The sequence below is a fragment of the Caretta caretta genome, chromosome 1 (genome assembly GCF_965140235.1).
Source record: "Caretta caretta isolate rCarCar2 chromosome 1, rCarCar1.hap1, whole genome shotgun sequence".
Classification (NCBI taxonomy): domain Eukaryota; kingdom Metazoa; phylum Chordata; order Testudines; family Cheloniidae; genus Caretta; species Caretta caretta.
This window is the reverse complement of record NC_134206.1, coordinates 232,935,309-232,963,127: the sequence shown is the minus strand read 5'-3', so window position 1 is coordinate 232,963,127 and position 27,819 is coordinate 232,935,309. Positions and strand designations below refer to the sequence as shown.

Below are 27,819 nucleotides of genomic sequence, written 5' to 3'. Positions count from 1 at the left end.
TGGCTCATGAAGAGAGCTCACTCTTGGAGGTAGTTTTCTACTTTTCAGTGGGTCATTTGTTGGTAGAAGTTGTACATTAAGAGCAGTATCATAACTGGTATATAATTCAACATATAATACTCCCATGTTTTAAGGTTCATTACTTAATATATGCTTAAACAAGGCTACTAGGTCTATTAGATGTCTAATACTTCCATCTGAGGCTCACTCTATTGCCTCTCATGGCTCTCTGGTTTTCCTAGCCTATTACACTCTATATCTCCCTCTGCCCCACAAAATCTGTAGCAACTCCCCTTTTTGGAACTTCTGCAGCAGAGATTTGCTCAACTTCCTGTATACTGGTAGCTCCTCCAAACTTTCATGATACAGCTCTCCCATTCCCTGCTGTGAGAGCCTCTCCTGAACCCCTGCCCTTTCGCATAATCTAGGGTAACCTAAACAAATATCCCTTTCACTAATCAGCCATTTTGATGGATCCCCTTTGACCTTTCTTCCTTTTTGTAAAATCTTGGCAAAAACCCTTCATGGCCCTTTGAATGGGATTCCAGTGCTTTTCCTAGCCAGTCTTGTTCTTTAGAATCAGCTACCATCTCCCTTCCTTAGGGAAACTTTCCCACCAGCTATCTCTTTGGACTGACATTAAGTTTTCCTTTAGTTGCACTTTTTTTGTCTATCTCCTACTCCACATTTACTGATACTCTGTACCAACGTTTCAGGCCTTGGGAGTCTTCCTGACTGCATTATTAAAGCCCTAACATCAGTCAATGCATATTTAAAAAGAAAAAAAAACACACTTTGTAATGAATCTTCTCTTTTATGCATAACAATCCTGCCTGATTTTTCTCCAGTCTGCTTATGCCAAGCATCTGCTTCTACACTCTCTCTCCCACATTCCAACCACATCCCTAATTTAAAAAAAAAAAAATTGAACTGTCATATAGTTTGGCTCTCCTGGAGAAATCTGACCCTCCCAGAGCCAATCAGCATCTCATCTCCTATCACTCAGACAAACTGACAGGCTGTTTAACTTCTCCTACTGGTACATGGTTTGTTATCTGCTGTTTGGATCTAAATAATTTGTAAGAGATACATTTGCTTTGATGTCTATAAATGTCTTTACCGGCTGTGAAAGGTGCCTTATCTCTTGTGCCCAAATAGGAACAGCAATCAATATAACTGGTAAGGAAAAACCAGCATGAAAACGTAGAGGTTTTTACACTTAATGAATGCTGCCTTGTGAACGAAAATAAAGTATACAGCCTGAGACACTGGCTGAGAATGAGGTGGCCTAGAACTTCAGCATTTATTGGACATCTTAATTTGTACCTTTTTAGAACGAAATAACTATCCTCATAAGGGTTTAATGTGTAGTCCTTGTGATCTATAACTTGGTATATGATTGATTAGCTTTGTATTTTAACAGGACATGCCACATTCCAATTTCTTTGCCATACTCGCATGGGTCATCCACTTATTTAATCTGTATGTCTAGCTCTGATTGACAGGTAACTTGGGGGAAGGCAGTGTGTCTTGTCACAATAAAGTAACTTCCTACGGAAAATGGGGAGGGGCTCAAAGGCAAGGAAAGATTTTTTCCTTTAGATCCCCATCAATATATTAAAAACTCCTGTTTAGCATTAAAGGTAATAGATGTTGTTAAAGTAATTTTAAGAGGGTCTCTGGAAAGGATTTAAAAATAACCATCTATAAATATGCGCTACTTGATGGCTGTGACTTGCTATAAAACAGTGTTTGTAAACGTAATGTTATTGTAGAAATATAGTAAACACTGATGTTATAATTAATATCAGTGTGAAAGGGATGTTTATTTGTCTTAGTTTTTAACCAACAGTTGAGATCTGTGTTGCATTGTGTCTGTTTTTTGTTCCTTATTTGCATTATGTCATTGGCCTGGATGAACCAATCTGCCAATATCTCAGGGGAATTATGGGTATATAGTCCTAGTGCCCTTGGAAATTTTACATCTGGAACTTCTCCAGATTTTGGATTATTTCACAAGCTTTTTTTTAAGAAAATAATTTCACCCCCTATTTAGAATTTAGCATTAGTAGACTCTCGTGACTACCTATATGGTGTCTGTTTAATTTCATGCTGTTCTAGAAAGCTGTTGAATTACTATGTACCACTTTTACTTATTTATAGCAGTAAAATGTGACCCAATGGGATTCTTTTAACAAATTAAAACGCACTTGTATTAGATTTCATTTTATCCCAGAGATGATGATATTTTTCTGGTTTTTAAAAAAAAGACAATTTTACACTGAACAAACTTTGTGTTTGAAAAATTGTTTAAATTAGAAAATCAAAATTGTTTCTATCCTAGCAATTGGCTTCCCTAAACATGTAATTGTTTACATTTATTCAAAGCAGAAGGGTAGCATTAAGTCTACAGAACCCACGTAAACATCTTCACAACAGAATTCATCTGTGTGTGTCTCCACTTAGAGGTATGGAATATGAAGTTATGGCAATGAATTCTCAAATTTCTACTACACTCTTTTTTTCCCCCACCTGAAAGTGCAATTGTATAGATGTGCAAAGAGTTATTTTAAACTATCCTTTTTAAGCCTTGTAGTGATCACTTCTCTTCCTAAGGAACAGCGGTTGCTCTTGGAGTTGGAATTCTGTTGAGGTAGTTCTGGGTCATGGCTACCTTTTTCTCTACTATATTGATCTTCCAAAAAGTGGTGATTCACAAGGTACTTCTAACTGCACTTGAGATAAGAGGGTGGTGGCTGAGTTTTTTCTGGTGGAGGATGGATTCTGGAATTTGTTGTTTTACTATCAGGGCTTGATGCAAAGCCAGTCTTGGTCGCAGTCCGGGGCCCTTAGTACAGGGTCAAACATAAGGGCCGCCTTCAGCTGGTTAAAGGCTTTCTGACACTTCTCAGGTTTCAGAGTAGCAGCCGTGTTAGTTTGTATTCACAAAAAGAAAAGGAGTACTTGTGGCACCTTAGAGACTAACCAATTTATTTGAGCATAAGCTTTCATGAGCTACAGCATCCGATGAAGTGAGCTGTAGCTCACGAAAGCTTATGCTCAAATAAATTGGTTAGTCTCTAAGGTGCCACAAGTACTCCTTTTCTTTTTGACACCTCTCAGTCCACTAAACTACATTTGGCTGTTTTTTCCTGGTTAGGTCAGTCAGTGGGGTGGCAATTTTGCTGTAGTGTGGTACAAATAGTCTAATACTTAGCCAAGCCCAAGAAGGATTGGACCTGCTTCTTTGACATACAGCCCTATGTGGGTGATGAAGAGTGACATTTCCTTGGCTGGGTCATCTAGCGGCACTTGCCAGTACCCCTTAGTTAAGTCTATGGTGTAGATGAATTGAGCACATCCCAGTTTCTCTAACAGCTCATCTGCGCATGGCATTGGATAGCTTTCTGGGCGAGTTACATCATTTATCTTACGGTAGTCCATGCAAAAGCGGATTTCCCCATCTGGTTTGGGAACCAGAACCACTGGAGAGGCCCATGCACTCTGAGGGGTGGATTACAGCCATCTGTAACATGTCCTTAATCTCCCTTTCTATTGTGGTTTTGGCTTGAGGAGCCATTCAGTAGAGTTGGGCTCTCATTGGGCGAGCATCACCTGTGTCAATGGAGTGGTACGCACGTTCTGCCTGTTCTGGGGTGGCTGAAAACATTGGCGCGAAGCTGGTGCACAACTCCTGTATTTGCTGTTGTTTACGCCCAAGGGTTGTGGAAAGGCTCACCTCTTCTTCGCCACCGTTGCTTTTCCCTTCCATAGTAGACTCCTTCAGGCCACTCAGCATCGTTGTCTCTCTCTTGGGCTGGAAACTGGAGAACCTTGATTTCTCGGGAATAAAAGGGCTTTAGAGAATTAACATGGTCTACTTTAGGTTTTAGGGTATGGTCTGGGAATGCTATGAGGTAATTAACAGCTCCCAGGCACTCTTGGACCATAAACGGCCCCTCCCATGACTCTTCCATCTTATTGGCCTCGAGTACTTTCAGGACCATGATTTGGTCACCTACTCTGAAAGAATGCCCTGTGGCATGTTTATCATACCAGGCCTTTTGCTCTTGTTGAGTACTCTGTAGGTTTTCTCAAGCAAGGCCTAGAGAGTCTTTGAGGGTGTTTTGCAGTTTGGTTACAAAGTCCAAAATGTTAGTTCTTGGAGAAGATGTAACCCCTCCCATTGGTGCTTCACCAGCTGTAATGGCCCCTTAACTTCGTGGCCATAAACAAGTCCAAAGGGTGAAAACCCCAAACTGGGATGTGGTACAACCCTGTAGGTAAAGAGCAACTGCTGCAACACTAGGTTCCAATCATTGGAGTGCTTATTTCTGAATTTACATATCATGGCCCCCAAAGTTCCATTAAACTTCTCCACTGGGCCATTTGTTTGGTGGTGGTAAGGGTGGCAATCAAGTGGTTCACCCCATGAGCTTCCCAAAGATGTTTCATAGTCCCCGCCAGGAAGTTAGTTCCCGAATCAATAAGGATATCGGAGGGCCAACCTACTCTGGCAAAAATGTCTGCCAATGCCTAGCTCATGCCTTTAGCCCTGGCGTTGCTTAGAGCTACTGCTTCCGGCCATCAGGTGGTAAAATCCATGAAGGTCAGTATGTACAGCTTTCTTCTGGGTGTCGTCTTAGGGAAAGGACCCAGAATATCCACAGCTACACGCTGAAAGGGAACCTCAATTATGGAGAATGGCTGGAAAGAGAACTTGACCTGGTCTTGGGGCTTTCCCACCCTCTGGCACATCTCACAAGAGCGGACATAGGTAGAAACATCCTTGCCCATTCCCTCCCAGTGGAATGACTTTCCCAAACGGTCTTTGGTCCTATTCACCCCAGCATGGCCAATAGGGTTATCATGGACCTCAAGAGCTTTCCCCAATACTTAGTTGGAACTACCAACTGTCTCTGAGGATGCCAGTCCTCCTTGTACCCACCAGAAAGGGTTTCCTTGTATAAGACCCTCCTTCTACACCAAACCTGGACCTATTAGAAGAGCTGAGAGGTGGTGGGTCGTTCCGTGCTGCTATCCAAGCTCCCTTGAGGCTTTCATCCATTTCCTGCTCTGCCTCAGCTCTAGGAATTATTTTGGGGAAGTTCTAAGGCCCTATGCAGGAGGTCAGACTAGATAATCACAATGGCCTTGGAATCTATTAATCTAACATCTTTCTCTAAATTGAAAAAAGTGCCTAGGGACCTTTAACGAATAAAAGTGGTCATGACCTCGGTTTAAATTTTATTTCAAAACATGACTCTTCGGCAGTACTCTGCCCACTAACATTCTAGAACGCTGATTCATTATTGACTCAGAAGGAAGAGAACTGTTGAATCACTGATACCACTTCCTGCAATAGTCTGATTTTTCCATCTACTTAGATGGTAGAGCTACTAACCAGTTCTCTACTTAGCTCCTAAAAACTGACAAGATTACAGCACCGGAAATAGGATATTACATTTGCTTAGAGGCTAGAGAAGGAACGAAGAATTAGATTTGTGGGATCAGTGACACATTCCATGTGCTCAAAATTGGCATGAACGTTAAGATTCCACCCTTCTGCATCAACAAGTGGAGATAGGGAGTTTCTTTTAGTTGTTGTTTTCAGCACATTTCATTCCTATTTGCTGTTGCAGCAAACACTATTGCTATAAACTCAGGCAGTGCTCTTGATTTTTCCAGGACCCCTCTCAATCAGCGTTTTGGAAAGCTGTTTTGCACAGGCTGCAGACGTTTTTGACTGGTGAACTCTCCACTCCCTTGCCTCTTCAGCTCTTCCTTTCCATTACAATTCAGCTCATAGTTCTCATAGTTTGTTGGATCTCTTGTTCAGCTCCAGCAGCACCCTTTAAAGTGGGCAAATTACCAAGAGCCATCCCATTTTACAAAGGATGGCCTTATTCTTCTGAGAATCCAACTGAGCCCAGTGCCCACTGACTCAAAGTGCTCTGTACAGCCTTGTTAACATTCAACCCTGCTGGCATATTTGCTCACTATACATGAGGCCCTTTTTGGTAAACAGGCTTGTATTTATTCTCTATTTGAAAATAGTCACTTGGATCATTTAATGCAGCAGAACTTCATCTCTCTGAATGTAGGGGTGTCTCATCACACTTCTGTTTGTGGGACTTATGATAAGTTCCTCTGATTCTCATCTTCACTTTGCTGCTGGCATCCACAGAGAAGAATGAAGAGGTGGGTGAGTTCCAAGCTAACCTAAAAAGGTGTCTGGAGAGTGGAGTATTCCCCCCCTCCCCCCACTGCCCCCTTTCTGCTGCCCTGGAAGTTAGGGCTGGTGTAGGGAATAATCAGAAAGGAAACTTAAGTGTTACCTCTAGCTTTTTCAGTGTTTCTAACAAATATTTCAGCATTGCTATGCATACCTGCCTCACTTCTCTTCTTTTGGGCTACAGTTGCATGGAAAAGAAAATCAGGATTCCTTTTATGACAATGTTATCTCTGGAACCCAACTCTTGGATTTTACTTCATTTTTCTGAATACTGTACAAGATCGCTTGTCATCTTTTTCTCCCTTCCCCCCCCCCCCCTTCAGAGTAGAACAAAACACAATGTGCCTTTTATTCCTGCACGGTCTGTGTTGTAGCTTTTTAATGACCTTGCACTTGTTCAAACTGGTGAGAGAGCATAGCTGTAGAATATCATGATAAAAGCATCTCTTTTCTCCATTTCCTTGCTTGTAGCCCTTGTCACAATGACTGAGTGCTTGCTTTCCCCTCTCATCTTTTTAATGCAAAACTGCTGAAGTGCAGAGCTGCACATGCAAATATAATAAATTATTTGCAATTGTATAGTGCCTTCCATTCAAGGCTCTCAAAGCAACTTACAAATATTAATGAATTTATCCTGAACACCATACTGAAATAGGCAAGTATATCTTCCAGCGTGCAGATGATGGTACAGAGAAGGTTGAAATTTTCAAAAGCAACTGGTGATTTTTGGAGTGCCTCAATTTTGGGTGCCCAACTTGAGACCCCCCCTAAAAGAGGCCTTGTTTTCAGCAGGTGCTGAAAACCCACCCTCTGAAAATTAGACTGTTTTAAAGTGTCTCCGGCTGGCCACCCAACACCCAAAGTAGTGAGTCACCTCCTAATAAGAATTTTGGCCAAGGTGTCTTGCAGAAGTGTGTCTCATGAAATCTGGCAGAGCTGGGAATAGAACTGGAATCTCCTGACTGTAATTCCTGTGTTTAACCACCAGGCTTGTTCTCCTCCAAGCCCGAAACTTATCTTCAGAGGGACAACTGATTCTTTCCCTAGGTTGCTCTAGGGTGTTTTTTCCCTGTCTTTAGATAACCACCACAGGTCTGTTGTGGTGGTTTTTGTTGTGGGTTGTTTTGGGTTTTTTTGCAGGGCGGGGGGGAGAAATTGCAGGTTTCCTGTTCCCCCAGTAGGCAGTTTAAGGGCAGGAAACAGCATGAACCTACTGCTGTCAGCTGTAGATCAAGCCTGGATCAGATGCCCCCACCCCCCTCCAATCCCTGCAAGTTGTTCCTGGTTTGTAGTTTCATTATGTTGAACAAGTGTACTGCAAAAGGCTTAAAATGATAAACTTCCTGCAGTTGGTCAAATGTTAAACTAGATTTACAAGGCAGAGGTAGATTTTTATCAGAAAAAAAAGCATAAGCACCAATGAATGGCTTTTGATTGACTTCTGCAGTTGCTGTAAAGTTGTAATGCAAAGTGTCACTTACTGTTCTTGAAACAGGTATGGGGGGGGGCAGGTGTGTGATTGGGTGTTGCCCTTGAAGATAAAACAGGTTTTGGATGTGTTGCTGGGTAATGGGAAGGGGGGGGATACTAAAAATGTGATCATTAATGTATCTCTAGATGGTGGTTTGGAGTTTGCAGTCATTCTCATTTTCCTGCTAAGTGCCAAAGTGAAAATTTAAAGGTGGGAAGACTGAGACAGAATGCATCTGGAAACATGTGGAGGGGGAGTGGACACAGAAATAGACCACAGGAAGAAGAGATCACTCTAAGAAAATGTACTACATGCAAAGGAAGGCAAGATCAGAATGTATACAGACTGTTGTACTGCAAAAACATCTGAACAATTTTTTTTATATTTTCAAATAGAACCTTTTAACATTAGACATTTTTGTCACGGAGCAGTGAAAAGAATGAAACTAGTATCCTTCCTATGAAATCATACTTTTATTTATAGTTTATTTAGCTGATCTTTTATAGTTTATAGTTTAGCTTAGCTTCAGTTATTCCACTGATCTATCGACTGCTGGGAAATTATGCTTAATTATTGCAGTAGCCAGATACAGTAAAATGTGATGCCAGCTTCATTGTATGCAGCTATTAAAAATGCTTAGAGCAAAAGCTATATGTGTATTACACACACCATCTATGGCAAGGGGTCAAAGCTCGACTTCTTAATGTTTTGTATAAACCCGTATGAAAACTTGGCTGTAGTCTTTCTCACAACCTGCGCTTGCATGTTGTATTGATTTTAAACTCATTGAAATGCACCTTAGTCACTCTTAGCCTAGCTTGAGGGAAGACTGGACATTTAGGAGTGTCAATCTGAGTACAAAGAAGGGGAGTACTTGTGGCACCTTAGAGACTAACCAATTTATTTGAGCATAAGCTTTCGTGAGCTACAGCTCACTTCATCAAGTGAGCTGTAGCTCACGAAAGCTTATGCTCAAATAAATTGGTTAGTCTCTAAGGTGCCACAAGTACTCCTTTTCTTTTTGCGAATACAGACGAACACAGCTATTACTCTGAAATCTGAGTACAATCTTGGTTTTTGTCCTCTTCAATTTAACTGTTCCATATTTCTCAATCACTAAAAAGAAAGGCTTTATGTTGTTTGAAAACTGGGATTCCAGGCTTTGGGGGCATAAAGCACTGGTTCCAAGCTCTAGCTGTTTTCAGGATAGCACCAAAATAACACGAGTAAAAGTGGGAAGAAAAAGGTCAGATGGGAATCAGAATGAGGCAAGCTTAAAGTCTAATACCTTGCAGATTTCAGGTCTAGAAAGACTTTTGTAGATTACAAATAATTTTATAACCAATACACTCAAAACTCAAGTCAGAAAGGAAAACACATGGATTCCTACATATTTTTTTTTCACTTCACTCTAAGCAATCCTGTCTTTCTACTTTTAAAAGTGTAAAATTGCTCCTATACATGGCAAAAAGTTTGCTTATTTTTCAACAGCACACGGTTGTGTCCACCTTTTGGGGGTTGTTTTTGTACAACTTCACAGAGGGAAGCCTTGTCACAAGAACTTATCATATTCACATGTTAGAAGGTCTGATAGCAATCTGTAGGAAGACTATCCTGTTCAAGAACAAATATCCGTTTTGGTTTCTAAAATGGTGTTTTGTTTCTCCATTAAAAACAAAATACAGAGCATGTCACTATGTACCAATTCTTTTTAGCATTGCCTTTGAAGAGGGGTGAGAGTGGGTGGGTGAGGTGAGTGAGAGTGAGCAAATGTACAAAAGAATAATGTAACATAGTTGCATTTTTTGTATGTTGTAAAGAAGGGATGAGTCAGAACATAATAAGGGAGGCTTTTTTTTATTCTTCACAAGATGAGAAAAAGATTATATTACGCAAAAGACTAAATGGACACAAATCTGACATCAGGAATCAGAACATTCAAAAAACCAGTAGGAGAACACTTCAATCTCTCTGGTCACTCAATAACATACTTAAAAGTGGCAATTCTTCAAGAACAAAAACTTCAAAAACACTCCAATGTGAAACTGCAGAACTGGAATTAATTTGCAAACTGGACACCATCAAACTAGGCCTGAATAAAGACTGGGAGTGGATGGGTCATTACAAAACCTAATTTCCCCTTACTAATTTCCCCCCTACTGTTACTCTCACCTTTTTGTCAACTGTTTGAAATGGGCCACCCTCATTACCACTCCAAAAGTGATTTTTTTTCCTCCCTTGGTATTCTACTGTTAATTGAATTGTCTCATTAGACTGACCCCCCCACTTGGTAAGGCTACTCCTGTCTTTTCATGTACTATGTATATATACTTGCCTACTGTATTTTTCACTCCATGCATCTGATGAAGTGGGTTCTAGCCCACGAAAGCTTATGCCCAAATAAATTTCTTAGTCTCTAAGGTGCCACAAGGACTCCTCATTGTTACTACAGAAGTATAATTTATAAACCTTGTCCCTTATCCCCGCAAAGAATTTTGCAGATATGAGTTCATCTGTTAAAAAGTTACGCACATGCATACATTTTGGAGTTACCTTTGTGCTAATGAGTTGGAAATATGATTAGGCACCCTATGATGATATCTTCACAGGCTATGCAGGAAAGGTTGGGAAACAGTATGGAAATAAAAATAGCTTGACAAGGAACCCTGTATTTCTGCCTTGGTGCTTTATGTATGTGGGTGGGAGAGGAGAAATAGACCCTACTACATAAAGAAGCCCACTGTTTGTTCACATACTGGTGGTGTAAATTCCCTTAACTTTTTTTTTAGATCGCTGATTATGTTCGACAAATTTGAGTATGAGGACTGGGTCATGTTTTTATTACAGTGGTTTATACTCCAGATCAGTCCAATGGAGAAAATAGGGATTTCTGATAAAATTGTAATAGCAAACTAAATCTGCCCCAAGCTGACAGTGACTGCTGGCTGTGGCAGCAAGCAAGAATGGGCTATATCCAAGTGCATGTCAAAAGAGAAAATAAGTGAATTTCAGTAATAGTAATGTGTAAGGTGTTGCAGTTCTGTCAGTCAGGGGAGGCAAAGGGAAAATGCAAAGAGGTCTTTCCTGGCACTGTTTGATTACAACCAGGGCCGGCTCTAGGTGTTTTGCCACCCCAAGCGCGCAGCAAAAAGAAAAGAAGCCGGAGTGCAGCCGAAATGGGGGGGGAAAGGCGGGGGGGGCTAGAGTGCCGCCCCTTGAGAAGCGCCGTCCCAAGCACGTGCTTGGTTTGCTGGTGCCTAGAGCCGGCCCTGCCCAGAAAAGCTCCCCTTTGTCCCCTTTTCCTAAATGCACTCTGGTCACTTCACCAGGCAGTTTAAGGAATACGTCCCCTTTTATGTTTCTGGTCACTTTCACATGGATCAAGTCCTGCTTTTTGTGCCCTTGTTCTTATCTGTTGTCCCAGTTTTGTTTGAACAAAATAGCCAGTAAGTAGCTTTTACTTAAATCCTACCTCGGAGCAGGAGCATTCAAAACAATGCCTGAAGTCTTGCCAACTTTCCTGATTTTATTGCAAGTCTTGTGATATTTCTTAAAGTCCCAGCTCCTGGAGATGTGTGGCTACAGGAGTATTTCAGCTTTCATTGAACCAAAAAAAAAAAATACTTTTGTATCCATCGTGGTTGCAGAGAAAAGTTTGAAAATGTGACGACCTAATGGCCCAAAACCCACTAGGAAAACCCCAGATTTCATAGTTATAGATTCATAGTTGTTTTTATTCTCATTATTTTTAAGTGAAACTCATGATATTTTGGGGACCTGAGTTGATATTTGAATGCATGGGGTTAGCAAGACTGATTGTCACAAGGGCATGTAATGTTTCTAGAAATGAGATATACGGTTTGTTAGAAAAGGGGTTTATACTCTGAGAATTCAAGAATTTTTGTTTTTGCAGAAATCTAATGTATAGAACACAGTTGTCAGTTGAAAACACATCACTTTTTTAAAAAAGGCAAAAGGACATCATATACTTATGAATGCCAGAACCAGTCAGAAAACTATACTATCACTTCTTGATTTACATGTACCCTATGGGCCTGATTCTTTTCACGCTGGCTTTAAACCGATATGATTCCACTGGCTTCAGTGATTTACATAGGTGTAAATGAGGTGAGTCAGGTCCTGCATGTGTGCATTTCAAATCCAATAAAGCAATTTGTCCTAGTGCTTTGTCACTAGCAGGTTTTTTGTGCATACCTTTGGCACATGTTGGTAGTCACCAACCACCTGAGAAATGTGCCAATAACTTATTGATAAACAGGACATCTTGGTATAGCCTGTTGCTATCAAAACATGGCTCTTTTTAATTTTTTTGTGTTTGTAAATGATCTTTGGAAGGGTTTTGCATTGTCTGCTTGCTCTGAAAAAAAATTCAAAGTAGGAAGCTAAGAGTATAGTAGATAGGGGAAAAAACTCTCATCCTTTTGCCTAATCTCAATATGTATTTTCTGATGTTTTTCCCCTGGCTTCTTCTTGCCTACATGCATGCTCTCTCTCTTCTGTGAAGTTCCTTTGACAATGTGAACTCTTCTGCTCTCCCCAGTGTTATGGCTCCATTTTCAGCAGCAGCTTGTGGCCCATCATTTAGCTGACTCTTTATTTCTAAATTCAGAAGCTGTTCCAATAAACAGTATCCAAAACAAAATGCCTCAAACAGCACAACTACATAATCTCACAATAATTATACATCATCATTTCTCAATGATGTTTAAAGCCACTTAACATCTTAAAGTAGAAATATCTCTCAGAAGGGGAGCAAAGAAAACCAAGTTTGTTAATTATTGCTCTATCTTTAGCCCATAAAGATCTAACAACACTATAATCAACAGCACAAAGGGTTTTTTTTTTAAAAAAAAAAAGTTAGTCACAGGGCCTCAAAATTGCATCAGTTGAAAATCTCTAATTCAGTCACTTTCAAGACTTTTAAGTGTTCTTCTTTAACGACACTGGAGCAATCAGAGGCTCTTTACAGTCGTCATAATCACAAAGTATATTCTGTTGTCTTTTTAAAAAGTAGAGTTTTGCAGTGCACAAAACTTCTTTGCAAAAAAACAACCCACAACACCAAACAATTCTTGATCAATGCATTCTAAGTAGCAATAATTTTCACCTTGTGGCCTTAGAAAGATATGGCTGTTATCCTTATATAAAACTCTCTCTTCCATACTTGTTGCATAAATATTTCCCTGTCTGCAATTGATGTAAAAGCTATGATTACACTCGAGGGAAAACTTGACCTTGCAGATTTAGATGACAGTGACACTTATTTTGATATCCTGAATACCTTTATTATCCAGAGAGAGGTCAAAAGCAGCTATAGAATTGTTTAAATCAAGAACTTTCTCCTCCTCTGGATACTTCAGAAAATGTCAGTATTCTAATGTGGAATGTTTTATTATACAGCAAACTAAATATTTCTGAAGAGTATATAAAGGAAGCATCTCCGATTAATGCATCAATAAATGGTTCAGGTTCCAGTTCATTTTTTCTCTTTTAAAAAAAGTTTAAATCAATTCTTCTTTTGTTTTTCACTCTAACTTTGTTATTGAATCTCTAAATTAAACACAGCAGATTTTTGTCTCCAATCCCTGAATTGTAAGAAATATGGTTTTCAAAGAGACTGTACGTGTAAGAGGAATAGAAGATTAGGGAACTCTGAAAGCTTTGTCAATGAGCCAAACAGGTTTGAATTCTGTGGTTCTGACTGGAGAACTAGACATAAGGGAATGTCTCCTTATATTTTGTATAGATTCCCTAGGTGTTGCTGCAGATTCCACTGTAATGTATTTTTCCACAGTCGTCCAATTTTTATCCGGTTTTCTTTTTACCAACATTTTAACTTGTAAAGTTTTGAGTCTAATGATGGGGGACATATAGACTGCTTAAGCATTGCACTAGGAGGCTTAGCTAAAGAAGGGGGGGCAGAATCTGTATTGTGAACAGTTGGAAAATTTAGAAATCTTAGACAATAGGCACATAAATAAAATGAGCTATAAATTGTATAAAACACCCAGACCCTTCCTAAAAAGTTTTTCTTTTTTGTTTTCAATTTTTCAGTGCAAATTGCTTGAGAGACTAGCAGATAGTGGATTAGACTGGGAGCTAGTAGGACCTGGATTCTATTCTTGGCTGTACCATTTTTCTGCTCTGTGACCTTAGGTAAGTCACTTCACCTCTTTTGTGCCTCCGTTTTCCCCTCCCACCCATTTTCTATCTAGTGTATTTAAATTCTGAACTCTGGGGCGGGGACTGTTACTTATTGTACATGTTCATACAGCACAATCAGAGTCTGATCTTAGTTGGGGCCTCAAAGTGATACTTTAAAACAAATATTGTATTACAGTAACCCTGACAGCAGTGGCAAAGAAATTATGACAGAGAGTAACATTTGTCTTATTGATGGATGTGCCACTAAAGCCTTGTCTACATGGGAAAGTTTCACAAGTTATACAGGTATAATTAAGCCATTGTAGTTATACCAGCATAAGTCCATGTGTGAGCACTCTCCTTCCTCAATAAGATTAGCTTTTCCCCGGTTAGTTTAAACCGCTTCCAAAGCAACAAGCTGAACTGCAGAAAGGCACTAACATAATGGAATCTGAGTATCCACAATGGGGTTATACCAGTATAGCAATAATACTTCAAATTCATGTTTTACCTTATATTAGTATAACTGTCCTCTGTAAACAAGCCCTAACTCACTCAGGCAAATCACTTAAACGCTTTGTCTCAGATTTCCTGTCTAAGTGGGTATAAAATACCCATCTACATGATTACCTGTGGATTAATTTTTGTAAAGTGCTCTGGAATCTTTGAAACAAACTGTATATGATGTAGTAGGTAGTCATCTCCCTTAAAGATCATTTTCTAAAATTGCCATGTATCATATAAGACATCACCAACTTAAACTAAAAATTTAGCCATGGGTTTATTTCTTTGTAAACTTGTATATATTGTTCTGGTGCTTAATTTACTGGTTAAGATCTGAGATGAGCTTGGGAAATCTGTGGTGCTTTACTTTCAGTTCCTCTGTTTGTTTTTCATTATGTTCATTTCATCATTTCATTAAGGATTTGTAAGTCTGTAGATACTTCATCCCACACGTGTGTGGGTTGAATCATGACATTTGGCCTAAGCTGATTAATTTGCCTGTTAAATGAGGGGAATTCGGTGCTTATTTCATAGGGTATAAGAGATAAAAATATATATTGGCAGTGATTTATGCTAAATTGATAGCTTTTGTTTAGAACTGAATTAGGTTTTCCCCACTAATTACTTTCCCATCTTTTCTCCTATGTCCATTTTAGTTTTCATTTTGTGGTGGCCAGCTGACACCTCTGCACAGTGTAGCAGTTACAACCTGTTGCCTTCAGTGGCATTTTTCAGGGAAAGCTGTGTTCTGTCTGGAGTCATGAAGTTTCAGTTTAATTTTTTATGATAACTGAATACCGAGTCTGTAAGTTGTACAGTGGAGAGACTGTACAATCTCTCTGGTTCAAGAAAAATTCCTGTAATCTGTATTCAGGTATTGCACTGGACCAATTTTAAGTATTTCACTTAAATACTCGGTTAAACTCAGCTAATAGGACAATTTTAGCTTTACTCCATATGTTTTTGCAGTGATCTAACACTAATGCCATAGGACATAACTAGGTTAAGAAAGCTCCATTGTAGTCTTCATAAGCTCTGTGTTAATGTTGATCTGTTCATGCTGTGCTACTTGAGTAGAAGTTTTAAGGTGAATCTGTTTTTCTTCTATGAAGTGTGTAAAGCACTTCACTGAGTGGCAGGTTTCTTCATTTGTCTAAAGGCTTACAGAGCACTTTAGTACTTGCCTGGTGAAAAGACAAGCACTTTCTACCACTGCTCTTGCAGCAAGACACATCCCTTGTGTTTGACTTTGATAATGACAGCTTCGAAGTTAAAACTAACCTTAGATCAGATTTTAAGGTTGGATTTCAAGGCTGAGTCCCATTGCTTAGTAAAGCACATGAAGGGCAGCTTGACCTCTGGCAGGCCATTTTTTAAAAAGTCAACATATTGTAGTGTCTGGACAGAAACTACCAATTGTATTGTACTGAATCTCTGTGCCAAGAGCTACATTTCCTCTAGTATTGCAACATCACAAGGAAAATTGGCAGCGAAAGCAATAAATCTTAACAATACCAGAGGTCTATTAGCATCACAGAACTGAAGGCTTAATTGTTCTAGCTGCCCCCTGGTTATTAAAGTCAAAGTTTAATAAAGTAGATGGTCACTTTTGGTCACTTTTCATTAGATCCCTCTGGTTGAGTATTATCACAAGAGGGAATGCACTCTTAATGAAGAATTCAGTATGTTTTTTGAACCAGGGATTAAAATTGCTGTAGGTAAAATATACTGTCTGTTCATCAAGTTGCCTAGTTAAAATGTGTTTTGTTACGTTTTTATGTTGATAGGAATGTAGAGGTGACACTAAATTTCCCAAGAATGTGTTCTAAACTGATTAAAGTGAAATTTCTGAGCATGTTATTTTGTGTGGGCTTTTCAAAATTTGCTAATCCCTGTTTATTCTTTTTGGTATATGCAAAAATATTGAAAATCTAAACTGATTCTCAAAATAAGTGAGGCTCAGTGTTTGATTTTAAACTTCAACACCTGGTATATATCGGTTTCCTTTTTAGCATTCCTGAAAGTTGCTTGTGATACTTGTATGCTATTTAAACTCTGAATCCCTTTTCTCTTTGGGATGGTTTTAAAAATATGTAAAAATTAATGCTGCTCCTATCCATTTTAACTGCTTTCATTTATCTACCTACTGGTATGGTCCCTATTACACTGTAATCAGAGTTCCTCACAGTGTTTAATATTTGTATCCTAGCAATACCCTTGGGAGATATGGGGATAATAGCATTCTCCTTTTAGAGATGGGAAACTAAGGCACAGAGAGACTTAGTGGCTTGCCCTAGGTCACTCAAGAAGGCGCAGTAGTGGAGCAAGGACATGAACCCAGGTTTCCCAAGTCTTTCCGTGGCTTAGTCCTGTTTCAAATGAATAATTACCATCTATTCCTGAAAGATGTAAGTTCCTGACTTAGAAACTTAGTTCTTCACCAACTACAATTCTGTAGAATGATTTGTCAGTTTTTATATTATCAGGTGCCATGACAAATACTAATTATTTTTATAATACTTTAGTGTAAATATAGGAAGTTACAAATATTACTGTATCTGTGCTGAAATTTGTTTGAGCAATTCAGGTGCCTAGATACTTACTGTTCACTAAAAGACTGCATTAATCTAAATTATTTTTGGCTAGAAAAAAGATAGAGGTGTGTGTGTTGGAATTCTTAGCTTTCGGTACAAAGTTTAGAACCTCATACTCCTGTATGGGTTTGCATCCATAACATCAAAATTCAAAGGGTGACCGTATATGGAGAGACACATTAGAAAAGAGGCTAGACTAGCATCTGGGCTTTTTTCCTACAGGTTTCCTTTGAGCGTTTATCTTTTTAATGTATGTTTTGACAGAGTGCAGCGGTTATTGTGTGGCTGACAGTGGATTATGGTATTGTTTGTTTAGGATTCAGAAGACTGGTATTAAATTGCTGGTTGTCAGCGAAGTGCAGGATATACCACATGGTGTTTGCACATGGAAACAATATGACCGTAGGCCCAGTCAGCACTGGAATTCAGTTAAAGTGATACTGTTCTCTCTAGCTTTTATATTTCTGTGAGGAGACCTAAACACTAGGACTATGTATTGAAGCTTTTGAATGTGGCCTTATGCTGCAGTTTGAGAATTTTAACTTTGTGAACTCATAAACTTCAGTTATGACTTCACAATATCATTTTTAGGTCTTTATGGATATGCAGTTTAAAAACAATACGACAAATAAAATGCACTATCAACTTAAATTCTTCTGAAATGTTTCTAAATTAAACCCACTGGCCCTACCTGTTGGTTCGTGTAGCAACTAGGATGTCACCAATCAATTTCACTAAGTGAAACAACTGTAAATAAATGGACAAATCAGACTTCAACCTCAACTGTTTTTTTTTTAATTAAGGGTCTTTTTCTTCTGTGGGTTACTCCCATATAGGGGAGTGGAACTCATCTGTTTCCATGCATGGAATTTCTCTCATCCTTCCATTGGGTGGGGAGGGAAAAAGCTTGACCACCTACATAGTATGTAAATCCCACACCAAAAACAACTTCCCTTGCCACAGAACTTCTGTATCCTCCAGCAGAGATTCTCTGGGAGGGAAAACAAGAGCTTTAAGTTTGCCTTGCATATACCTCCCTGCAATTTGTGTGCAGCAGTGAATTCTTGTTTTCATTTTTCCTAAAAAAAGAAAAACAAAAATAATAAAAACAAAAAAAGTACTGTCAGCTGTGTTGCATTGCCCATGTTGAGGTTTTTAAAATGCTGAACAATTCCCTTGGCAATGATGTCAGTGTTTCAGGTTGAAGTTCAAGCAGTCCAGCATGCCTAAAAGAGAGTTGTACTTCAATTCCAGTGATGATGAAAACACATTAATGATTATTTGAATCATCGCTGTGGGCTTCAGGGCCGGAGAAGAGCTCTCCTTTGAGAGCTAGGACTTAATCTTTCCTTCCAAAATGTAGGTGAACTAGCTTAATTTTTTAACTCCTTTAACAAAACAGCTAGAAGGGCTGCTCCCTACTAAATCAGGACATACATTGTAGGGAGCAGAGAGCCTTGTTTGGTTTTTGGGAAAGGCTTACATGCTCTTCCCATGACCAATGATAGGCTGCCTTGGAATCCTAACTTTTTTCAGTTCCCTAGATTCAGATTGATCAAATCACTAAACCCATGCAATTACATCTATTCAGAAAATGGCCATTTCTAAATGGTAGTAACTTTCTCAAAGAACTTACACATGGGATACCATATGTGCACAATTTACTTTTTATGCAAAATTGTTTTGCTCCATATTATCATTATTTTTGCTCATTATCGTTATATTTGCTCCATATTATCATTACCATTATTTGTATCTTGGTAGCCCATGGGGTCTCAGTCATGGGTTAGCGCCCCACTATGCTAGGTTCTGTACAAACACATAATAAAATGATTTTCCCTGCCCTAAGTTTACAATCCAAGTATAATGTTAGAGACAACAGATGGATCCAACAGACATAGAGGGGTTGCACAAGGAGACATTGAGGCAAAACTGGTCAGCATGAAAAGTAGTGGTCCTAGCCCACGAGCTGCCCAAACAGTGTTGAGGTTTTTGTATGCATTGCATCAGATGAGGGATTTAAAGGAGGACAATAAGGTGGCTTAGCTGACGTTTATGTGCAGTTCCTCCCATGTGTAGGAGGCAGTATGAGAAATGCAATGGTGCCAGTTGAAATTAACACATGGGAAATTAACACATGGGTGATGAAAGCTGGCATTGGTGGCAGAGCAGAGATAGGGGGTCAATGTCTGGAGAGTGTAGGCCAGATAAGTAGGCTGGGGCATATGGAGTGAAGGGCCTTAAAATGAAGATGAGTGGCTTGTGGCTGATGCAGTGGAGAAAGGAGGGAGCTGCTGGAGAGATTCAGTGAGAGTGACACAGTTGAAATGAAGACCTGAGTGAGTCAGAATGTTTTCATCCAAATGTTTTTCTAATGAAAAATGTCCTTTGGCAAAACTGAAATTTTCTGTAGGAAAACTTCAATTTTGCTATAAAATGTTGATTTTTTTCCAGCAGGGAAAATTGAAATGACAACTCCTCCAGCTGCCCACTAGGGAGGATCTTGTCAAAGTTCTGAGTCCAGAGAAGCAGAATGGTGGAGTGACCATCAGCCTTATCCCCTCACTCTGGGAGGTAGAGAGTGGAGCAGCCAGGCTCCTTGCCTCTCCAGCAGATGCTAGAAGGTTCTTGGCAATTTCACAAAAGAGTATTTGAGTTCCCATCTCTTTGTATTGCATTTGGGTTAAAAGCCTAACTCCATATCTCCCAGCCTGGAGTTGAAGTACCTAGGAGTACCTAACCTATTGCCCTGTATTATGACTTTACTGCATGTAAATTTGCCATGATGTAAAAACTCAATTTAAAAAATCTTAACAATTGCCTAGAGATGCGAAATACTTAATTGATGCAGGTGACCCTTATAAATAGGGGATGGAAAAGCACAGAGAAATTTGTTCTTTTTGTCCTGGGGGAATTGTGAAAGTAAGTACAGTCAACAAAACAAACTTTAGAAAGAGAACTTTTTCCCCTTTCTCCTCCCTGCCTATTCACTTCATTTCACTGATGTTGTTTCAGGTCAGTTTGTTTTCAAAACTCCCTTGTGGAAATAAATTATATCCCGGTTTGCCCTGTTATACAGGCATACCCTGAGGCCTTTTCTCTTAAGGGCTTCTGAGTTGGTAACTTGGGGCTTCTTAAAGGATTGCCTATTTAAGGAATGATGTGACCTTCTAACGCTGAAGAAAATTGTCAAGAGTCTGTCACCATTTTAAAATCCGTGGTATGCTGGTTGAGCTTTAAATGCCTTGCTTTGTTTCTGTTTCATAAACTTCATTTATTTGCTTTGAGATAATTTCTCCTTTTTTAATAGTCACGTGTGCAGTAAACCATACAGTTAATTGACTTTAAAACTTCTAAGCCAATTCCTTTAAAACAAATAAATACTTCATTTGTAAGGCCTAATTTTTTTTTCTTTTTTTAGATATCTTCAGAAAAAGCATTAAGGATGAGATGTCAGTTCATTCCACACCTGTAACTTTCTACAAAATTATAGTGCCTTGCATGGTGTCAAGTATCAGGGAGTAGCCGTGTTAGTCCGTACCAACAAAAACAACAAGGAGTCCGGTGGCACCGTTAAAGACTAACAGATTTATTAGGGCATAAGCTTTTGTGGATAAAAAACCCACTTCTTCAGATACCCACATCTTCACATACATCTGAAGAAGTGGGTTTTTTACCCATGAAAGCTTATGCCCTAATAAATCTTAGTCTTTAAGGAGCCACCGGACTCCTTGTTTATTTTAAAAAATATAGTGGTTCAGGGTGACATTTTCTTTGTTTGCAAAAAGAAAAGGAGCATCCAATGAAGTGAGCTGTAGCTCACGAAAGCTTATGCTCCAAATAAATTGGTTAGTCTCTAAGGTGCCACAAGTATTCCTTTTCTTTTTGCGAATACAGACTAACACGGCTGTTACTCTGAAACCTGTCATTTTCTTTGTTTGGGTCTCAGCCTAAGAAGTAGGGGAGGTGTGGTTAGGGGTTCTGTGGCTCTTTTAAGCTTAATCAATTTGCATTAATCTTTTATGTTAGAGGATGAAAACTTTTTTTTTCCACCTGTTAATTTTTTTCAGATGCTCTTTTCCTCTTGACTGAAAACTGCTAGAAATGAAGAACTTGGCAGGTACTGCATGTGTTCCTGAATGAACAGTAAAGAATTGACTTAACTTCACAGAAAGAAGGGTTAAACTACTTATTGTTGAAATTGAGTTGGTTATTTCATTAGTGCTTTGGTCGAAATGCAGGCAATTATTGTGGACAAATGTCTTCACTCAAATTCCTGACAAGGTCTTAAGCAATTGCAGGCAACATGTATGGGGGATATTGTGAACTGTGAACAAACAGGAATTTTCTGCCTTAACTAATGTTTTGTGAAGCCCATTAAGAAAATAACCTGCTCTCATACAGCAATGGGAAGAAACACCATTATGAATTGAGGATATTAGGAGGGATAAACTCAGGATGTACTTGTGGCATCATGGGAATTTTGAAGCAGTTTGCATAGATTGTAGTTCAGTTGTCTTTTATAAATCTTTGTGCTACGATAGAATTTGTTCCCTAGACTCGGCTTTTTTTTTTTTAATACCAAGCCATTCTATTCTAGATCACATTAAATTGTACAAATATGGACCATGTGCATAAGCACTTCCAGAAGTTACCTCCATTGAAAGTTGCCATTTTTCAGTAGCGTTGCATTTGCTACATAGGTTCAGTAAATTCTCCGTAAGTAAGGTACAAAGGAAGTGAGATTTTAGGGGCCCAGGCGGTCACCACAATGTAATGAATTTATCTGTTGACTTGACGTGGAATGACTCATACTGGAATTGATATTAAGTGTGTGTGTGATTGGTTGGGTAGTTGTGTAGTTAGCACTGGAAGAAAGGTTTGGACTGATACCTCTGGAGAGTGACATCTTCTGTCCACTAAACAGGTGAAACCCAGATAGCATCAGTATAAGCTTCCCTATGTTACACAAGCAACACATCCCATCCCAGATCTGCAGGGCTGATGTACAAAGATGAGATGTTTACTTCCCATGCCCATTCAATCCGTGATCTCTACTTAGACTGCCAATTAAAACCAGTTGTACCAATGATTTTGTAATATGGGCACCTGGAATGTGGACTGATGCTGCCAGTTTGTTTCATACAGAACAACAATCCCTCATCAGATAGTTACTACCAAACTGAGCCAGATTCAAAGTGGTGACTCAGGACGTGAAAGTTTTCAGATCCTGTTTAGTAGGAGTCCTCACCTGAGTCTGAGCCAAACATGTATAAAAATAAGTTTAATGGGATCATTTTGGAGAGATGCAATAAATGTATGGAATACTTTTTTTAATGTTCTGGTACCTATCTTTGTGCTTTAGATTGTCTACTCTGTGCTGCACTGAGATCTGGTGCAGTAGTTGGAAATTACAATCACTGGGGCTCAGTGGTATGTCCGAGTTAAGCCTATAGCCTGAAAACCTTTCACCTTTGTGCCTGAGGTCAGGAGTGATCTTAGAATAGAGCATTTTTCATATTTAGGCTTGACAGAGGGAGGACCTTAGCTCCAGATTGTTTTTGTTCTTGTTGGATTAAGTGTATATAGGGGGGGGGGGTTGTTTTGTTTTTATTTTAAGGAATGTTACAAATGCTAAAATTCCATTCCTAATAGTGGCAAAATAAAACGAGGGAATTATAGGCCATTTGTTCCATTAGTATACCTTCCGTTTTGTTTCCTTGCAATCAATTTTGTGATGCTTCCAGGGTACTCTGAGATGCGTCAAAGTGTGCCAAGCCTCATTGCACCTTGACTCCTACTTTTGAAGCACTAAAGTAAGGTTTGAATGAGCTGCTTTTGAAACTATTAACAGTACAAAGTATTGACCAAATACAATGGCAACGGGTAGGGCTTGGTTCTGAATAGGCAGATGGACTTAAAATTTGCTCTGCAATCGTGAGGCTTTAAAGCCATCCTGCAGAGAATCTCACTTCATGGTCAGCTTGATTCAGTCCTGAGTGGAGTTGCAGCTCAGCACTAGGTAACACTGTAGCCAATCACCTGCCAGCAGGAGTGAGAGGGAGGGGTCAACAAATGTGCCCTACGTCCTAGCACAGCTGCATCTGTTCCAGCAGCATCTTCATAGGGTAGGAAGAGCTAGACATGCTGGTGGGGTCTTCAGCTTATTCATAAGAGATCATGAGGACACAGTAGGGAAATTACTACAGGCTCCATCTTTCCCACTAACACCAGGAATGCAGTAAAGAAGGGGAAGAGACAACACTGAGTTAAAGCATCTGATCAGCAGACTTCAGTTAACATGGCCAGCTGGGGATTGGCTGTATCTGCAAAGCTTTCTTTCTCAAGGGAGAGGGAAGGAAAAATCATGTACTAGGAGAGGGCCAAGAATGAAAAATAGGGACCAGAGGGGGGATAGAAGGAGCTGGAGGTAATAAGATGGAGTGGGGGAGCGGATATGTGAATAAAGAAAAAGACAAATCCCGAGGTTGTGGGTTAGGGTGGGAACTGAAGAGACAAAAATTAAAATATTGAAAGAAATTGTGTAAAATTTAGGGTGGGAGGAGCGTTTGAGTGTTTCAGTTACCAATCCAGCTGACTATGGCAATCCATGCCCCCCTCATCCAAAAAAGAAAAATTCTCCCTACACAGTTGTAAAGGGGAGATTCTGCCTTCTCCCTATCTCTACAACAGAAAAATAAAATTGAAACCTAATGAGAGAGAGGAAATCTTCTATGATATCAGGAAGAATTTTATTAGTGCAGGTTTGATGTGGATTCTGTTCTAAGGCAACGCTTCATTTCCTCAATTCCGTGCAGCACCGTTAAGGATGCCGAACAAGTTAAGACCACAGTGATGCAGCCAACTGTTGCTAGATTGCTACTTCTGATGTTCCCTGGATGCAAATCAGCTAAATATCTTGTATCAGAAACAACAAGTTTTGGGTTGGCCTCTTTCCTTGTCTGGAGTTGAGACTCCCTAAAGGTGTTTATTGCTAGGGAACACCTCTTTCAGTTAAGGGAGAGTTCAGATACATTTTTATATCAGGGCTTTCTGGCACTGCTACAGCCAACATTTCCTTTGTCCTGATCCTGCATGACTTCTGAATGGAACTGATTTTATCTTGGCATGGACATGAGTTAGGCCTCTGAGCAGTGCTTAATTTGTAATGAAAGAGGTGCCAGGGCTCAACCAATTTTATTTTACTTTCATAACTGACACGGCAAGCCCAGAGGTGCCAGGGATATGAACTGCCAAGCCTAGAGGTGTTGGGGCTAAGACCTGGCAGAAATTAAGCACTGCCTGCAAGGCAAGGTCCATCATTTCTCCCCATCTACCCTACCCCACCCACCCCACCCTTGTCTTCAGGGATTCCTTAGGCAATGCTGATAGTCTGAGACCTTCTTAAGTTGTTGAAAGGGATGATAAGCTGAGCTCTCTTGTGACCCACCAAAAATGTGGAGGCTTGATGTACCTTCCATAGGCAAGTATTTTCATTTTCATGTCCAAAGCTAGCACAGGCAGATGAGGTGCTACATAAAATTATGTAAAAGAACCAAGTAAAACATCGCAGAAAAGAGACCTCATAATTGGTCTCGAGTCAAATGTGTAATCAAAAAGGATTTTACTGGTGGGAGAGAGAGAACCTTACAGGATCTTTCCCATTCACCATATTGTGCAGGAGGCTTAGCTAAATATTAGCTGCCTTGTTCCTAATGGCACGTTCTCCATTCCTAGTTGTTTGGAAAATTTTACTTTCTTCCTGGATACCAGAAATTCCTTGCTGGGGGAACAGTCTCTTCCTTCCCTGTCCATCAGTGGTCATGCCATACCCTTGTAGATGCTTATATATTATTTCTAAAGGAGCTGGACAGACTCTCTTGCCCGTAACCTAGCCTAGATGTAGGAGAGAATTAAGGCAAGGTATTTGGGATCTAGATTCTGATGCAGTAGAATGTCACTGAGTAGCAGAAGGCACTGCCCACAGCTGACTGGTGGTGTGGAACCTGGGAGTTGGGGGAGGAGGAGTTGTGTTCTGGTTCTGGTCAAATCATTTAGGTCAAGTCTCACATGGGCACAAGAAGGTGCAGCTTTGAGTGAGGCAAGAAATAAAGTTTTTTTGGAGACATGAGAAATGGAGAGGAAAGATTTGGTAAACTCTTGACCAATATAGTGCTAATCTGCTCTGACCTAGTAATGAAGTTATTTATATAGCCTGAGTGGTGTGCTAGTTGCTTTACAGTTAAGAAAAAGACCAGGGGTGTGCTACTGAAGTCGGCAGGAATTCTGCCATTGATTTCAATAGAACCAGGACTTCACCCCAATCCCAGTCCAGAAATGCCTTCAATCTAAATGGACGATGTAGAGATGAGGGATGGTATGAAACTGCCATGTTAATTTTAAATTATCAGAAATGATTAACTCTTCTGGGGATTTTATAGGTATTTATTATGAATTACTTTCCACAGCACCTGAAAGAGTAGAACAGAGAAGGCACAAAATTAGGATACCTATTCCAATGAGCTTGCAGTCTTTAGCGTAGCTGTGCAGGTGACAAACCAGCAGTGAAGGGAAGCTGTGGGGTAGAGGGTAACAATAATATAGTTAGTGTACCCACATATAGTGGCACTTCATTTTTTTCCTTTAGAAAATAAGAGAATATGAAGATCTAAGAAAGAATGGGACAAAGGGGGGACTTAAAGGAAAGGGTTTGAGCATGATGAATCAAAATAATTGAGGAGATCTAGATACATAAGCCCAATTGGAAGAAGGCACAGAAAAGAGATGAAGAAGGTGTAGCTTTGTGATTGTCAAACTTGAAAAGGTTTGTCTCAGGTTAAGATGAAGCTGAACCAAAATCCTGGACCTAAAATATACAAGAACTTTAGGGCATTTCTGATGAGAGCCATACTATGTCTCATGCCCACCAAATAAGCTTCAAAGCTCCTTTGGTTTAGAAATATTATAGAACAATGAGTCATCCTTACAGCTCTTTCCAATCCTTGCTAAAACCAGAAACTAGGGCAACATGTTACAGATTTTTATTTTATTAGTTGAATTATATTCAAACTTACAAGGTAGTTGAAGTTAAGTTTCCATTTAGTGTAAGAGGTCCAAGCTAGTTCTTATTCTTATCCAGTAATAGTTAAGGTGACTAATTTATATGCTATGCAAGGCAAGAGTTATGATCTGTGTTTGGAAAGTATCTAACACATTTTGAGGACTAACTCCAGTGTGAAAAAATATATATATATTTTATTTTGTTACCAGCACATACCTCTCTGAGAAGGCAGAAAAACCAATAACTGGACAATATTAAGAGTTTTCTGGCAACAAAAATGACTTGAATAAATGTGAGGTGGGAGCGGGAACAAATTGTAATAGAAAAGGTAATCTAGCCTCATTAGTGAGTGGATCTTCTGGGAAGAGAGATGGTTATAAAGGCCAAAAGATTTTTTTCCTTTCTCAAACATTCCTGTAAACTTTTTATAGTATAGTCTTATAATCCAGATTCATTCCACATTACATTAAATTGATAACAGTTTTTAGCTTTATTTGGAAGCATGTAATATATATTCTGAAATCACTACATCAGACCGTAATGTCTGAAGTCCGTGTGTGTTCCATTTGGCAGATATTAGGAAGCCTGACATATTAATGTCTTTGGTAATCATTCAGTTCTTGCCTTCGATCCTGTGTCTGGGCACTGATGCCATGCTGATTGAAGCACATACAATAAACTGCTTTTGTTGTTTTGCTTTCCTTTTCCTGTTTGTTCCAGTAAGGTTATTTTGCCCTTTTAAATTTCAAATGTCAGTATTTTTCTTTAACTTAAACTACTGCAAAAGAGATTTTATTGTTCAGAACATTTTGCTTTTTTGAAGCAGGAAGTGACTGCAATATTCTACTAAATAATTTAATTTTTTTCAGATAAAGGCATTCAGAAAATGGAAGTGCAAAACCGTGTGTTACACTGAATGCAGGACTGTTCATTATGTATGCTGACTGCATGGTGGCGGGGGGAAGCACTGTCTTGCTAAATTAAAATAATACTTTGGATGTTGACAGACAGAAACAATTAGGGCTGTTGGATGCTTTGATGTGTGTGTTGTCACATAGAGAGATGGCTTGTTTTGTGCCAGTAAATCTGAACTGTCCAACTCTCAGCAGTGTATTAAATTAATTAGCAAAGTTCTTTACATTTTCACTTGGAATGTGAAGTCTGTTTATTTGCAAAGACAGCCTTTCGAAGAATAAACAATTAAAGGTGACTGATGGGACCTTTTATGAGGCTTTTCAGTCATAGTGTTATATTATGGGCCAATAAAAGACCTACTTAGTTGGTTGGTACATGGCAGTAGTCTTAACCAGATGAGCAATTGCAGTATTTGTATTCGTAATACTTGCATATGCAGGTTGTGTTTGAAATACAATCTTATGTGTGGGAAGTATATTTGTTTAAACTGTTAAATCCCCCTGTGGATTAATTTTACACGATGCTTACTGAAAAGAATGTTAGTGTGTGTGAAGTAGAATTCTTAAGAGTCTTGACATATATTACTTTGAGTTTAAAGAGTTGAACATATTTGAGATCTGCTTTTATTCATACATTTGGAATCAAATATTCACTCGTCCTTGTTTTTGTTTTTTGAAATATGTATTTCACACAGTTGTTTGTGTATGCTGGACAGACTTCACAGCCGAGTCTCTCAATTTTGCTTCAAAAGGGCCTGAATCACAGACTTGAGTGGGAACTGGTTCAGGCCCTATTTGCATGTTGTGGGGGCAAAGGGAGTCCTTTGTTGGCTCTGAGTCACACCCTCCCTAATGAGGATCAGTATGCCTCCTGA

At 39.4% G+C, this 27,819-nt stretch overlaps 1 protein-coding gene across 5 annotated transcripts in view; it reads left to right on the top strand.

Annotated features, from left to right (window-relative positions):
* RASSF8 (Ras association domain family member 8) overlaps nucleotides 1-27,819 on the top strand; it is a 122,379-nt gene that overhangs the window by 63,927 nt on the left and 30,633 nt on the right. For 2 of the 5 annotated variants that reach the window (XM_048826256.2, XM_048826277.2), the window contains exon 2: nucleotides 13,782-13,883. The exons of 2 other annotated variants lie outside the window; for them this stretch is intronic. The gene's annotated coding sequence lies outside the window, so the exon portion shown is untranslated. Of the gene's footprint in view, nucleotides 1-13,781; nucleotides 13,884-21,039; nucleotides 21,090-27,819 lie in introns of all 5 variants that reach the window. One more of the 5 variants, XM_048826267.2, reaches the window with a different exon arrangement.